Source organism: Bos grunniens, chromosome 4, assembly GCF_055505025.1.
Source record: "Bos grunniens cultivar Pamir isolate PY7600 chromosome 4, Bosgru_T2T1.0, whole genome shotgun sequence".
Taxonomy (NCBI): Eukaryota; Metazoa; Chordata; class Mammalia; order Artiodactyla; family Bovidae; genus Bos; species Bos grunniens.
The window spans coordinates 70,420,416-70,434,247 of NC_141168.1; the positions used below are offsets into that span (position 1 = coordinate 70,420,416).

At 38.0% G+C, this 13,832-nt stretch overlaps 1 long non-coding RNA gene across 1 annotated transcript in view; it reads left to right on the forward strand.

Moving 5' to 3' along the window:
• The window catches only part of LOC147374325 (uncharacterized), a 196,600-nt gene that overhangs the window by 145,595 nt on the left and 37,173 nt on the right, over positions 1 to 13,832 (forward strand). The window contains exon 6 of the long non-coding RNA XR_015162642.1: positions 1,705 to 1,854. This is a non-coding gene — a long non-coding RNA (uncharacterized LOC147374325). The remainder of the gene's footprint in view (positions 1 to 1,704; positions 1,855 to 13,832) is intronic.

A 13,832-nucleotide genomic window follows, 5' to 3' on the forward strand; every position in this document is an offset into this window, starting at 1 on the left:
ATACAGCTTTGACGTACTGCTTTTCCTATTTGGAACCAGTCTGTTGTTCCATGCCAGTTCTAACTGTTGCTTCCTGACCTGCATATAGGTTTCTCAAGAAGCAGGTCAAGTGGTCTAGTATTCCCATCTCTTTAAGAATTTTCCACAGTTTATTGTGATGCACACAGTCAAAGGCTTTGGCATAGTCAATAGAGCAGAAATAGATGTTTTTCTGGAACTCTCTTGCTTTTCTGATGATCCAGCAGATGTTGGCAATTTGATTTCTGCTTCCTCTACTTTTTCTAAAACCAGCTTAAACATCTGGAAGTTCACAGTTCACATATTGCTGAAGCCTGGCTTGGAGAATTTTGAGCATTACTTTACTATCATGTGAGATGAGTGCAATTGTGTGGTAGTTTGAGCATTCTTTGGCATCGCCTTTCTTTGGGATTGGAATGAAAACTGACCTTTTCCAGTCCTGTGGCCACTGCTGAGTTTTCTAAATGTGCTGACATATTGAGTGCAGCACTTTTCCAGCATCATCTTTCAGGATTTGAAATAGCTCAACTGGAACTTCATCACCTCCACTAGCTTTGTTTGTAGTGATGCTTTCTAAGGCCCACTTGACTTCTCATTAGTAGACATTAAAAATGCCTGGGCCTTATCCTTTTGAGCAAGATAATATAATACCTGCATAGAGTAAACAGTCCAATCAAATATGTCAGTTAAGGATTTAGTTTGGTGTAGATGAAATATTACTGAGGCATTAAACAATTGCAGAAAGTTTTTGTCATACGTTAAGCTAAGTTCATGTGGTTTAAGTGTTGTAGGCATCCACTTGCATTAATGGTCAAGGCTTGAACTATAGCTCTACTAGTACTGTGTAATCTATCAAACAGATAAATTCTGTCCAAACAATGTCAAAGTTAAGAAAGAACAGGGCTTGTTTGCTGGACAGGTGAAGTTATCCTGAGTTCAGGTCTGACTCATATTTCTCCAGCTGAAGATTACCCAGTAGCTTTCTTCATATTTTCCTTTTACTATAACATATCCTTGAAGGTTGAGGTATGAATGACAATCCACATTACAGTCAGTCTTCCAAGAATAGTCTATTTATGAGAATGTTGTTGTTCAGTCGCTAAGTCATGTCCAACTCTTTGTGACCCCAAGGACTGCCACACACCAGGCTTCCCTGTCCTTCATTATCTCCTGGAGCATGCTCAAACTCCTGTCCATTGAGTCAGTAATACCATCCAACCACCTCATCCTCTGACACCCTCTTCTCCTCCTGCCCTCAATCTTTCCCAGCATCAGGGTCTTTTCCAGTGAGTCAGTCCTTCACATCAGGTGGCCTAACTATTGGAGCTTCAGCTTCAGCATCAGTCCTTCCAATGGTTATTCAGGGTTTATTTCCTTTAAGATTGACTGGTTTTATCTCCTTGCTGTCCAGGGGACTCTCAAGAGTCTTCTCCAGCACTGCAATTCAAAAGCATCAGTTCTTCAGCACTCAGCCTTCTTTATGGTCAAACTCTCACATCCATACATGACTACTGGAAAAACCGTAGCTTTGACTATGTGGACCTTTGTTGACAAAGTGATGTCTCTGCTTTTTAGTATATTGTCTAGGTTTGTCATAGCTTTCCTTCCAAGGAACAAGCATCTTTTAATTTAATTTACGATAAAAACAATATGTTAATGGCACGTATTTCCATCTTTCCTGTCCAGGAATCATCACTAATATGGTATTATCCTTCCCATGTGCAATCACATGAGCAAGTATAGGAGGACCATGAGGCTGCTTCATTCACCCAGACTCCAATTGCATGTATTTCATTTGTGTATACAAATCTTCCATCACCTCTAACTGTTAATAAGGTAAGAGGTTCTCTTTTTGTACTTTGCCAATTACACATGGAACAATCAGCCATTGGGTGATTTGATCATGTTTATTATAAACAGATCACCCTTTCCCTCATTTTGTAATACTACTTGGATTTCTCCTTGGTAGTTTGGATCTATAACTCTCCTACAGACACAAATTAAAGTGGAGGAAGTCTTGTTCAGGCTTCAGACGCAGGAGAGCAGGCTTCTAACCTGCTTCTGACCTGCCTGGAGACTGCTTGGATTCCATGTCTGCCTGCAAGCACAGCAAGTCAGGTGGCACTTTAGATAAGAAAGAGAGTGTGTCTTGGAATTCTTGAGCCCCTGAGGGTCTGGCCAAGCCTCTGGAGTCTAAAGAAATCCTATGACTTACCAAATGAAACAATCAGCATTGTAATAGTTAAAATAAAAACAAAACAGAGCTGCATTTTTGCATGCAAAAGTGATGATATCAGCTTGTGGCCTGAGATTATAAGTGGGTGCTCCCAAAACTACAGTTTGTAGTGTCAACCATGAGGTGGATGCACTGCTGGGGACCTTTTCCTAATTGGGACTCCAGATTGCTGTTAACAAGGGACTTCTCAGCACTGTTTAAGTCTGGATGTTGGTCAGCCCAATTTGGTGATGTATATATATGCTGTTACTTTTCTCTATTATTTCTTTCTTTTCTTTTAATGACTGTATACTGAAATTAAGTCAATTAATCCTCTGTTAAATATTGAAATTGTTTATTGTTCATGAAAAGTGGTTTCTTTTGTTAGCCTTTCAAACCTAAAACAAAAATTAAACTTTCAGCAAAACATAGGCATTTTAGGTAGTTTAGGATAGATGATGTAGGTAAACAGCTATGTTTACCTTCTCCTACTCTTACAGGACAACCATCCCTGAAAGCATTAGAAATAAAACACAAAACAAGCTTCCTGAGGAGGAGAGATACTTCAGCAAGAATATTTTAGTTCTGACACTCTTCATAAGATCCAGAAGCCTAGAGACACAAAGTTTAGGTTTGATGAGTATAAAAGAATGGGCAACTACTAAGAAACTATGGTACTTAAAAAATGATTTTGCTAGATTTTTGGTCACCTGTTAGGAATTCTTAAGAGTTGAGCTTGAATGAAATTTTGTCAGAGATACTGGTAGAAATTATAGTGATGAAAAACTAACATCAAAACTAACAACAGCAACAAAAAAAAGCATTAGTATGGGCCATTCAACAATAGTTTTTCTAAAAGTGTTGGCATTTAGATGTGGAAAGTTAACTACCTGCCACGTATAGCTACTTATACCAGAACTACCCCGATTAGGGGCTTCCCTGGTGGCTTAGATGGTAACAAATCTGCCTGCAATGCAGAAGAACTGAGTTTTATGCCCAGGTCGGGAAGATCTCCTGGAGAAGGGTATGGCCACCCATTCCAATCAGTATTCTTGCCTGGAGAATCACATGGACAAAGAAATCTGGTGGGCTACCGTCCATGGAGTTGTAAAGAGTTGGACATGACTGAGCAACTAACACTTTCACTTTTTACTTTCACCCTCCAGGCTCTGTCATGTATTAAGATCCTGGTTTGAATTTTTGCAGTTGTAGGGCTGCATATTTGGAAGGGAGTGAGGAAGAAAATCATGAGCTGTACACATGGTCTAAAAGTTAGATTTCTTAAGAATCATTAATTCCTTGCTCAATCTCCTACTTAGACTTACCATTGAACTCAAGAGAAAGCCTATATACTTTAAACTGGATTTCTCCCAAAGGAAACTGGTTTCACAGTCTTTTGAGGAGGTCCTTCTCATTTGGAACCTTGTTCTTTGTTTCTCCTGCTGTTCCCCTCAGCTAAAAGAATCTGATTTTCTTTTGCCACTCTCCAAATCTTATCCATTCTTCTTCTTTGAACAGTTGTTCTCTTCAACACTGGGTTACAATAATTTTTCTCTCATTTTTTAAAGCACTGATGTATACCTGCCAAAATAAGAGGCACAGACAGTTCAAAGCTTATTACCTATTGTCTGTGTATATCTTGGGTCTACAAGTGGATTTAAATCCTTAGAAGCCATGGATTATTAGAACTCTGGCTTACATTTGTTTTCCTATTACTAAAGCAAAACAGTTGAAATTTATCTTGACAAAGTTCAAAAGTAAATTTCATCTTACTTGTGAATATTTCCCAGATCCATTAATCAGAGTTTTTTTTTGTTTTTTTTTTTTGCATATGTACATTTATGCCACTGGCATTCTTATACTTTGATCAAAACATATGTTCCATGTACAGAGTAAAAGCAATGATTTTCTTGTTATACCATGGAAAGTTGAAATATGGCAGTACCATGGCTAATATTTGTTTTAAACGGAAATTACAAGTATAGATAAAGAGTATTGATGAATAGGTTTTTTATTATTAACAGATATTAATCCTCTCTTGGATTGGTAATAAAATTTTCTGTATTCTTATAGGCATTTTAGTGGTGGTGGTTTAGTCACTAAGTCATGTCCAACTCTTGCGACCCCATAGACAACAGTCAGGCTCCTCTGTCCACGGGATTCTCCAGGTAAGAATACTGGAGTGGGTTCTTGCCTGGAGAATCCTGTAGGTGTGGCATTTTAGGTGACAGTTAAAATGCAGCATACTCATGCCCGACTTGCATCAGATTTCTGTTGTTACTTTGAAGTGTCCATTGATTGCACTCAGATCCAGTTTTTTGTTTCAGGTGAACATTTGATTTTTTAATAAAAGTAGATGCTTTAAATAAAATGCTAATTGTAAAATATTAGACATTATAGACATCTTACATTTACATATAAAGAGTAAAAATCCTCTTTCCCCTGAATGCTATCCTCAGGGGTAACTACTATGAACAGTTTTTAGTACAGGGGTTGGCAAACTACAACCTGTCACCTGGTTTTGTAAATAAATTTTACTGGAGGATAGCCACACCCATTCATTTATGTATCATCTAGACATGAGTTTGAGTAGGCTCTGGGAGTTGGTGATGGACAGGGAAGCCTGGCTTACGGCAGTTTATGAGGTTGCAAGGAGTCAGACATGACTAAACAACTGAACTGACTGACTGACTGAAGGATGCTTTTGCACTGCAACAATGGAATTGAGTAGTTGTGGTAGAGATTGTGTAACCAACAAAACCTAAAATATTTACTCTCTGGCCCTTTATAGAAAGAGTTTACTGACTCTTAATTAATGTAGCATATATACTTCCAGATTTTCTACATATGTACAAGTGTACATGTGCTTTTTAAAAATCATACTGATGTCACATGTATACAAAAATTACCCAAATGTAATTGTATAGCTTGATGAATTTTCTCAAAGTGAATATCCCCAAGTAATCAGAACTCAGTTCAGGAAGTAGAACATTACCAGCATCTCAAAAGCCTCTCTCATGCTCCTTTCCTACTATCTCTTAAAGGTAACTGTTTCCTGCTTTCTCACCCTATAGGGTTATACTTTTTCTGTTTTTTTAAATTATATAAAGTGGAGTATACATTGTTTTGGGGTCTGGCTTCAACATTATGTTTTAAGAACCAGCCATATTGTTGCATATGGCAACAGTGTTCATTCCCATTATGTAAAGAATTTCACTAGGTAAATATGCCATCTTTTACTTATTCATTCTAAGTGAGTGGACATTTGTGGCATTTTCAGTTTGGGGCTATTTTAAATTTTTGGAAATGAACATTTTAACATGTCTTTTGATGAGCATATGCAGGCATTTCTCACATGTGGTTTTTTTGAAACTGCTGAATATAGATCATATTCTGTAACAACTTTCCAAGTAGGGCTGACTTATTTTGTTATGACTGCATAGTATTTAACTGTATGATGTTCTATACCCTATTCTGTTGTCGGTCAGCAAGTCATGTGGCAGAGACTGGTGTATGTTTCCTGAGATCCATTCTCCCTTTCTTCTATATAATAGTGCCTCCATAGTTTTAGCTAGATACATGGCTGCCCAGAATGCAGTTTATATTTTCCATTCTCCCTTTCAGCTAGGCATTGCCATATGACTAAGTTCTGGACAATAGACTGTAGGTAGAGTATCAAATAACAGATTCCAAGATTCTTCCCAAGAAACAGAATGACTACCCCCTCTGCCTTTTTACTTCCTTTCCTTATTCTGCTGCCTATAAGCACATGTTTGTATCTTGAGGTTAAGGCCCACAGAGTGGAAGCACAAGACATAGGGAATCTGGGCCCTAAGTTTTATACCTACCCTAGACTCCCTCTTTGGAATTTTACATGAATAAGAAATTAATATCCATCTTATTTGAACTAAAATTTTCCCCCGCCACTCATAAATGAAATGAATTATGACTAATACAAGTTAGTGTCCAAATTTTATCACACAGTGTGGCAGAGAGCATCTTTCTATACATCTTTATATTTTTTTAATTTCTACTTCACAGAAAAAAGTTACTACAGGTAGAATTTTTGGGTCAAAAATTAAGAACATTTTAAACTGTAGATAGTGTAAAATATTCTTCTAAATGTATCAATTACATTACCACTTATATTATAAGTGACATTTTCTCTTTAAGTACATTGAATGTCAATTTGCCAAAACTCTTTTATTAAAAAAGGAATCAAAATTTTCTTTTTCATGTCTTTGTTGAGGGAAGTTGAGCAAATTTTCATTTAATAATTTTTAAATGAGATATAATTGACATATAACAGTATTAGTTTTAGGTGTAGAATTCGTGAATATACTATGCATTTATATGTGATAAAGTAGTTGTAGAATTGGTATAGAATTTAAAGGATCAAGAAACAGTTTTGTATGACAGGTTAACCTGGGATATCCTCTAATGCACATTAATGAAGTCTCCTTCATGTGTGGTCGGAAAGGTCCCCTGGAGGAAGAAATGGCAACCCACTCCAGTATTCTTGGCTAGAGAATCCCGTGGACTGAGAAACCTGGCGGGCTACAGTCTAAGGGTTGCAAAAAGTCAAACATAATAAATATTATATATGTATTTCAAAATTATTACCACAATAAGTTTAGTTAACATTCATCACCACACAGTTACAAAATTTTTTTCCTTATGATGAGAACTCAGCCTTATGTTATCTTTTATCTATCCCCTTAACTTATTATTTTTTAATTTTCTGAAAAACATATCAATTAGAAAATAATTTATGTTCAATTCTAATATACAATATACCTTAGTTTTTCTTGTCATATTTCTTTGGGAATAAAACCAGAACAATATTGGATAGTAGTTAAAGTAATCATAATCTTTTTTTTTTAACCAATGAGAATTCCTATAATAGTTCACTATTAAGTATGACATTTAAAGTAAGCTTTTAATCAATTTTTAAAATCTAATTAAAATCAAGTTTTTAATGTTCAGTCTCATTTTAACACATTATTTTTAAAATATAAACAAAAAATGATTTTTCTTTAGTAGTAACAGGAGAATTTCTTGCACTTAAGGTTGCTAAGTAAGAGAAGGGACCTTTAAAAAACCTGAAGGTGAGAGAACACTTTCATTGGCTCTGAGTTTTAGAACTCTTGGTAAGTGACTTAATTTCAGAATTCTTTAGTTTTGAGATCCAGCAGGAAATAATTCTGGACTGTACACTTGCTGTAAAATTTACCATGTCTGTTTTGAGAGAGAGTGCTTATATTACAATATTGTTTGACAACAGTTTTACTATACGAAAGATAGTTTAAAAATAAACCTAAGACGTGGCTGGAGCATGTTAACAATACATTATTTCTTAGCATGAGACCATCCAAAGCTAAATCATCCACATTACATCATTCATCTTATTATTAGTCCAGTTACCCAGAAGATTTAGTCAACTTTGTTTCCTTTCCCCCTACAACCAACATTCAGAATGTCGTCAAGTTATCTTATTATTTTCTTTACTCCACTCCTACCACCTTAATTAAAACTTTTATGTCTTGACCATGCTGGCCACAAAGACCAATTAAAATAAGGTAGAAAATAGACATAAGCTCCCATGTCTGGCCTCTGGGAAGTGAGGTCGCTCAGTCGGGTCCGACTCTTTGCAACCCCATGCACTATAGCCCACAAGGCTCCTCCATCCATGGAATTTTCCAGGAAAGAGTACTGGAGTGAGTTGCCATTTCCTTCTCCAGAGGATCTTCCCCACCCAGGGATCGAACCCAGGTCTTCTGCATTGCAAGCAGATATTTTTACCATCTGAGCCACGAGGGAAGCTCCCGCCAGAATCTAATTCAAAAGGCCTATTATAATGCTATCAATTGGTAGAGTGTTTAGACCATCTTGAAACAGCCTAACCAAAATCTTGAGACAGAAATTAGATGTGATTATACTGGGATTATACAATTCAATAGTCTAGGAAGATCTACAACAGAAAAAATGTGACTTGGAAATTGTTTCACAGTCATAAAGAGAAAATTTGGCCACTCCAAGGGATATTCCATACACTAGTTTGAGTCTTATCCTAGATACATAACCCTTTCAGGTCAGCAGAAAGGTCAAAAAACTGGCCAGAGTTCCAAATGAACTGCTTTTGAAATTTGTGAGTAGGAGAATTCAAATCTAAAGTCTGCAAGAGCAGTCTTTAGACATTCTGGCCATAATTCATTTGTTATTGATACCATATGATTGCAATGACATTCAATGGTGTAAGAGCAACACTTGCTGCCAAGAAAGAAAATCTTGTATGATATCAAGCTTTATACTTTTGGCCACACTTGTAACAAAGATGTATTTTTTTGTGTTATTTTCATTTTTTTTATCCCCCAAAAGGCCTTGTTGTTCCTCTCTTTAATCTCCAACTATTCTGTGCCAAAATGGACAAGATAGAATTCTTTTAGATTTTCATAGACTAACTCCTTTAAGATTAGAAGAAGATTAGAAGAAACAAATTGGCCTCTAATTTATATCTCAGATGAAACATTACTTCTTTCTCTTTTCTATGGAGTACCACCAGAATGCAATCTTTAAGTCCTAGTGTGGTTAAGAGATTTGTGTATAGAAATTGCTTTCTGCTTATGTTGTGGAACCCCCATCCTAAACCAGCTCAATCCATTCCAGACATGGTAGATGACTTTTCCCCCAGAAATTGGAAGAGTAAGCAAGACTCACTTACTTAGGGAAAATAAAGTATTTAGAGTTGTCTAGTTGTGATGATTTATTGAATTTGATTAGGTGAAACAAGCGACTCCTGGAACTTGCACTTATGTCAGCAATTGGCTTATTCCTTGATGCTAATATCTTGGCTTTGTTTGGTGAACTGGTGGTCAAAATGATCCTTGCTTCTTATTCAGACTGTTTTTTATCCTTCTGCGGGCCACAACTATCTGGCTGGCTCATTTCATTTTTGTCAGAAAAATCGTAAATCTTGAGGTATATCAGTTGAAGCACAAAACTAGGAAAATGAAATGGGGGAAAATGAAAGGTGGTCCACAGTTGGACCATCAAGTGGGCTGTATTGAATTTAGATGGGTATCTCCCAGAATTAGCCATTTAGCTACAAAGAAGAAGATTTCTACATGTAGGCAGTATTTGGTAAGTATGGGAAATTATCATATCACATTTTATTATAGTTTGGGGGCTACTTTAAAGAGGTTGCTTAGTACAATGCTTTAATAAGTAGCATGCTGCCAGTGTTCTTTATATGGATGAGATAGGAGAACAATTAATGCATAACAGTCTCTCCTTACTCATTTCCAAGGACATGAAATTTGGCAGCACCCCAGACCCTTCCTTCTCCCATCCATACCTAATCAACCAACTTGTCCTTACTGACTACGCAAGTTACCGTACGCATTGTATAAGTGTTAGAAAGTATAGACAAGAAAAGATAAATTCACTTATCTTACCACTCAGTTTTAACAATCAAGTATTTCTGTTCCAGTTACTTTTGCTGCATAAAATTTTATAAAAATAACAATTGTATTCACAGGTTCTGTGGGTCAGGAATTTAGTCTAGACCCAGGGCAGACTTCTTATGTATTTTAACAGGCATGGGGTATTAGCTGGAAAGATTGATAGACTGAGATGAAGATAGGGATCATCTGAATGCATCTTCCCTCACATACCGACAGTTGACACCGATTATTGGCTGGACTACTGGTTAAAGGTCTTCCCTGGTGGCTCAGAGGTTAAAGCGTCTGCCTGGAATGCAGGAGATCCACAGGTTCGATCCCTGGGTTGGGAAGATCCCCTGGAGAAGGAAATGGCAACCCACTCCACTACTCTTGCCTGGAGAATCCCATGGAGGGAGGAGCCTGGTAGGCTACAGTCAATGGGGTCACAAAGAGTCAGACACAACTGAGCGACTTCACTTTCTTTCTTTCACTTTCACTGGTTAAATTACCTATTCATGGCTTCTTTATGTGGGCTAGTTTGAGTATCCTTACAGCCTACGTAGCAGCTGAGTTCTACAAATAAGTGTCCTAAGAAGTGCAAACGGCAAAAGTGCAAGGTGTTCTTGTCATTTAACCCCAGAAGGCTTGTGCCATTACTTCTGTTATACTGTGATGGTCAAGATGGTCACAGGAGTCTGCCCAGTTTGATTCTATGGGTTTTCCTTTGGGGGCTCAGAATAAGAAGAAAGGAAATTATATTCACCTTTTATTCTTTAGAGGATGCTTTATGGTAAATAAAAAGAAAAACTCAGAGATATTGTCCTATTTCCTAGAAACTAAAAGAGAGACTGTGAAGGAGGCATTGACATCTCACTGTAGCAGTCCCAAGGAGAGGAGTACTCCTGAGTAAATAACCAAGGCAAGATCACCATTCCCAGACTCTGATTTGAGAGATAACAGATAAAATATCAGGCGTTAAGTGTTTGTATTGCTCTTACCTACAAAACTACAAGTTTGAGATATCTAACCATGTTCCCGACTTCAAAGTTCAACAGTTACTCTCACAGGCCTGCATGTATTTGGAGAGCAATTCTTGTGGAGCAGCTTAGGGAAATAAAAGGGACAGTTCTTCAAATCTGCCGCACTAGGGTATCACCCAGATACAACATCCAGAAAGTCCAGTTTTAACAAAATACCTAAGTCTTCCTATAGAACTAACTTCCTACAGAAGAGTAACAGCAGCAGCAACAAGAACAAGGAGCTTCAATTTCCTAATCCTGCAGCAGGATTCAGAAAAACCTATTACTCTCCTTGGCTTAATAGAGGTGAAACTGCAAACTGTAAGTACAGGTGCTCAGAGCAACTAGGAGGATGGTTATAATTACATTACAACTGTGTTAGTGAAACTTTGGGTGAGATTCTGAGGTCAAGTGGTTAAATGGAGAAGGCAATGGCAACCCACTCCAGTACTCTTGCCTGGAATATCCCATGGACGGAGAAGCGTTGGTAGGCTGCAGTCCATGGGGTCGCTTGGAGGCGGACTTGACTGAGCGACTTCACTTTCACTTTTCACTTTCATGCACTAGAAAAGGAAATGGCAACCCACTCCAGTGTTCTTGCCTGGAGAATCCCAGGGACGGGGGAGCCTGGTAGGCTGCCATCTATAGGATCGCACAGAGTCAGACACAACTGAAGCGACTTAGCAGCAGCAGCAAGTGGTTAAATGATGAATAAGGCAATATCAATCCTAGAGGGAAATTTAGACCAAGGAATGTCAGATGGATTAGCGACACTATGGATAAAAAGAAAAGCCAGAAAGTTATCCTAGTTACAATCGGGTCATCCTTGCTTTACATGGTTACAATAATATACAGATTGCAGTTACCACAGTTTAGTTGCTGCTGCTGCTGCTGCTAAGTCACTCCGGTCGTGTCTGACTCTGTGGTGATATTGGAGATGATGGTAGGTGTGTCTAGCAGCTATAAAAATAAGCACAAAAATGTTATTAGAATAAAATAGGGAAGAACATCTCCGTGTGGAGACAGATTCCAAAAGAAGCTTGGTTTAGAAAAAAAGTTGTGAGCTTTGGAAGCAGCATAATTATTTAGGAAAGGTTCAGTTATGTCAAATATCAGATATTACATGAAAATTTGACCATTTGTAATACAATTGGGAGGATAGGCATACTAACTATTGTTGGTACCAATAAAAGGAATACTTTCCATTCCCATACCATTTAATGTACCAGTTACCATTTATTTAGTGGCACAAATGTATCTTTTGATGTCTACATTTAAAAACAAAGTAGAAGAGCTTCTGAATTTTCTAAATCTGGCTGGTTTGGGCATGATTTTTTAACATAAATGTTTTAAAAAGAAATCCTTATTGAGAATTTGCCTCTTAGATGACGATTCTCATCTTTCTATATCTAAAAGAGATATCATTTCAGAATTAAGACCAGCAAAGTCAGTGAGAAGAACACATGTCGGGGTGTCCTAGGGATCAGAGAAAAGAACTTATTGTAGTGGAGGAGTTATAAAGAAGAATTAGACAGTTGAGATAGAAGACTCTGCCCAGCAGGAGGAAATTGGAACTGATAGATTTCTGTCCTTCCAACTAGGAAGGGTATTGTTCTGTTGGGTAAAGAACAGTCATCATTCACCACAGTTGGTTGACATGATTTATTAAGTTGAATCAAGTACAAAAAAGAAAGGTTGTTTATGATAGGCAAGATTCCATGAGTGGGAATTTCTTGGAGTCAAATAGGAGAGAATACGCCCCTGTGTTAAAGACTTCCAGAGGCCTCTTCCACTCCACTTTCCACCCCTCCCAAGGTCACTTGCCAAAGAAATACTTTGCTGGACACAGAAGTGGCCACAGCTGTGGTCATAAGGAAACCTCAGGGTATGAAATGAATCATTCTCTCTTTTAGTTAACTTTTTTGGAAGTATGCAGTCAGGGTAAAGGACAGGTGCTGGTTAAGACAATAAACATCATTAAAGTGTTTGGAAACACTGCCAGTTTCCATGAACAAAATCTTGCCAAAGAACTGTAATTATTTGTTAGGTCAATGAACTAAAATTTTCCCAGTATCAGTATTAAGCAAAAAGGTCATTAATGCTTTGTGCGTGTGTGTGTGCTAAGTTGCTTCAGTCTTGTCCAACTCTCTGCGACCCCATGAACTGTAGCCCACCAGGCTCCTCTGTCCATGGGAATTCTGTAGGCAAGAATACTGGAGTGAGTTGCCATGCCCTCCTCCAGGTAGTCTTCCTGACCCTGGGATAGAACCTGCTTTCTTATGTCTCCTGCATTGGCAGGTGGGTTCTTTATCACTAGCACCACCTGGGAAGCTTCATTAATACTTTAGGGGACTATAATGAGTTTGAAAGAGGGTTGACTTGATCCTCCCCTTCCACAGTCCTCTGTTAGATCACCCAGTGATCTTCCTCAACCACCAGACTCCTGGATGGCTGAAGCAGGGCCAGCAACTGACTCCATGACCATCCATGCAGGGTTTGCTGTTATCCTCCACCCAAACTGGCAAGGTCTTCTATGACTTATGTAGACTCATCCCCAGATGAGGATCACCACCTCCCTACCCTTCCTTCAAAAAGCAGTCTGGGATCAGTTCTCTACTCTGGCTATGAAAACGGAGAAATTAACTACAGTGTTTTATTCTTTCAGTGTTGGACAAAATCTGCAACTCCATGCAAGTGTCCCAAACATTTAGGATTGCAAGTATGGAGACAGGCCCTTCAGTCATAACAGAATCCCAGTTTTGTCCATGAAGAAGGGGGAGAGGACAGACCCACAGATAATATAGGTGCTCGAACTCACGTGTTGTCCCCAAAGTTGGAGTTGTTTTCTAATTCTAAAGGGCTAGCTTTTGTGACCCTTTTTCCATAGATGCCATCTCTAAGAGGCCTGACAATAGACTACAGTGTTATAAACTTGTAATATATCCAGGATATGTGTGTGGGGGTGTATTTTTTAAATCCCACCACCTACAATGTAGATATTATTTTTGTTGCACAAATATGATAAATGAGATTTACTGATTTTCTCAAAAATATCTACTTAAGCTTGACTGACTGCCAAGAGTTCCAGGCAATAAGAATTCATTTCCTTATCTTTCACTCATCATCCTCCAAAGCAAA